This window comes from Dipodomys merriami, unplaced genomic scaffold, assembly GCF_024711535.1.
Source record: "Dipodomys merriami isolate MVZ:Mamm:240054 unplaced genomic scaffold, mDipMer1.0.p SCAF_1112, whole genome shotgun sequence".
Lineage (NCBI taxonomy): Eukaryota > Metazoa > Chordata > Mammalia > Rodentia > Heteromyidae > Dipodomys > Dipodomys merriami.
In genome coordinates, this window is record NW_027202397.1 from 250378 (window position 1) to 253412 (window position 3035).

Here is a 3035-nt window from a genome sequence, read left to right on the forward strand (position 1 = left end):
TAAATTTAATGTAGATTTCTTTTTGATTTTGTTGTTGCTTTTCAAATTGGAAAATAGTTTTTTGTTTTTGTTTTTTTTGGTCAGTCGTGGGGCTTAAAATCTGGGCCTGGGTGCTGTCCCTCAGCTCTTCAGCTCAAGGTGAGCGCTCTACCACTTGAGCTACAGCACCTTTTCCAGTTTTCTGGTGGTTATTGGAGATAGGAGTCTCACGGTCTTTCCTGCCTGGGCTGGCTTGAATCGGTACATACATTTCAATTGTTTGCAAAGTTGGGCATTTTCAGTTGTTGCAAAGTCTTTTTTGGTCTAGATTATTTCTCTTTGCCTCTGTCTTTTTGTCTTTGCAGTGAAATTTTAATAACTTGCAATGCTGTATATTTAGTGGAGTATTACATACAGTTCAGTTTATTGTGCTTACTTGTGACAAAATATAAACCCATTTTACTCATGTTGATGTTGTTGAGATGCATTTTTATTTTACTCCAGCATATTTATAATCTTGTGTCTCTAGCGGTCAGTGTGGCTTAAAGAAATTTTGTTCTGCTTCATTTCAGACTACATTGAATTAACATTTAGTTCAAAGCACCTTAATCACTGTGATGATAAAAATAATGGCCAAGGGAACAGAAGTCAATTAAAATGACAACTTCTACAAACATTATCTTATACAATGATATTGATTTTGGTACATAGAAATTTTGACTGAGCCCATGGACTTTAATATTCTTGGAAATATTTGAAGTATTTTTCCCTTTATCATGGAAATTGTTACCACTTTTGTTTAAAAAATACATGAATTATTCTTCTAGTTTCCTTTTAGAAATAGATTTGTGCCTCTATTCAATGCTATTCAGATAGACACCTCTGACAAGCCATATTATTTCTTCATGAAGTTGATTTGATGCAATTATATGTATGTTTCCATATTTATGTTGTGTTTAAAGAAGAGGCATTATGAAATTCTTGGGATGTATAGACTTGTCATGGTTTAACTAGGATGCTATTGAAAAGTCTATCATAGCTCTGTCACAACTATCTGCTTTAATATCCACCACACTTTTAAGACTTCTTTAGCTCTCTAATTTCTTCTTCTTCATCTCTTTCTGTCTTGATTTATTGGGATAATATAAAGGTGAATTGCTGATAAAATTGTAGATTTGGTTAGAATTCTTAGATGACTTCATTTATTAAATACTCTTCAATGAACACATGGTAATGGTAGGAAGAGAGGAAAGAAGACAAGTTTATATTATTTTAGGGATGGGCATCAGCAAAGTGAACAAGTGCTCCCAGGGGCCACAGCATGAACAATTTCGCATTTATTTATTCTCTTGTAAACTATAATCAAATATATGTTAGTAATTACATTAATATATAACAATGTAATATATAATATGGAATAATTACATTTGTTAGAGATTGTATTTATTTGATTGTATATGTTGTAGAATCCATTGCTGCATATTGTAGAAACAGTAAAGAAGGGCTGACTAGAGCATCAACATGCTGAAGGCAATAGAAAGCAATATCAACTACTTGCTACAGCAACATATACTGTATACTAAGATCAAAATGATGCAGAGATTAGCATGTCTCCTGTATAAGGATGACAAACAAATTGCTAAAGCATTTCATATTTTAAAATATTGCAAGTGTATATCTATATGGCAAGGAAAGGAATAATAAAATGTGTAGAGCCAAACTCTCTATTTCTAGAAGTCTGGGACCACTTAGAATATGAAGAAATGCCTATATATACTTTAATAGCTCCTAAGAGATTATTGTTTGTCTCCTTAGTCCATATGTAAGGAACTCATTTAGTGTGCAGAGCAGTTTTGTAGTTGTAGGAGATATTGTGAGATATTTAACAGAGTCCAGTTCAGAGTTTGATGCAGCATATCAGGAAGGTTCTAGAAAATACTAGAAATATGCAGAGGAGGAAGGAGCTGGAGTGATAGGAAAATAGTTAAAGGAAAGCTATTTTTCAGATCCAGTATCCTTTGAGTTCACACCTTACTTTGATTTTTATGTGTAGCCATGTAAAAGAGTTCTAGCCATGTAATATTGTCAGTCCCATGATATGTGCTATTTTCAGGCCTCATCTACAAAACTCTCCTAATCATTATCCTTTCTCTTCTTGCACTAGTGACACTGGAAGCCAAATATCAAAGTTAAGCAGAATCCGTGGCAGAATCTGTATTCCTACATCAAGAGAAGAGCTGCTTGACTATCATGAATACCTAATTTGGACTTTAGGAGAGAAGAAACAAACTTTTGTCAAGCCACTGATTTTTTAGTTTTGTTCTTCAAATCACTGTTATTATCATTATTATCTTTTTATTAATTTTGGTTTATTAGTCAAAACAATAGACCTTTCTAAAATAAAACTCAGTATACCATGTTAACTGTCATGAGAAGATGAAAAGAAAAAACGTCCCCACCCTCACTTCCCCACCTTATCCAAGCTGATGTCATAGTTGAGAATAGAATTGTAGTTACTAGAAGTTGGGGAGAATAAGGAGAATGTGACCATAGAGGAAGGCTCAACAGTAAGTACCAACTTACAGTTAGGATCAAGAAATTCTGATGTGCCATTATGGAGATAGGTGATTTAGATGATGAGAATTTATTGGTTATTCCCTGAAACTAGAAGAAAATAGTCTGAAAATTTTCAGCAGAATAAAATGTTTGTTTTTCTGCCACAGAAGCATATGTTTAAGTAATAGAGAACAAGAGTCTGGAAAGTAGGGTGCAGCAAAATATAGACAGTAAAGACGTCCTGGAGTCAGAATATAATACAACTGGTTAAACTATAATATTGAGCAAAAGGATCAAAAAGTTAGTTGTCTCAGTTTATAGAGCCTGAAGTAAACCTACTGAAGTGTAAAGGTAAGGAGAGTGGTAATATGTCTTAGGATAAGAAAGATTTGTTATTGTTTCTGCATTGGTGGAAGTGACAATGGATGGGGTGGGAAAATTGTGGTTGAGGTCAGAGTGGAGGCAGAGATTTCTTTCCAGGAGAGGCTAGTTGAACACGT

At 33.9% G+C, this 3035-nt stretch overlaps 1 pseudogene; it reads left to right on the forward strand.

The window, feature by feature from the left end:
• Positions 1 to 1540: 1540 nt before the first annotated feature.
• LOC138822508 (U6 spliceosomal RNA) lies at positions 1541 to 1638 on the forward strand (annotated as a pseudogene).
• The last annotated feature ends 1397 nt before the right edge of the window (positions 1639 to 3035 follow it).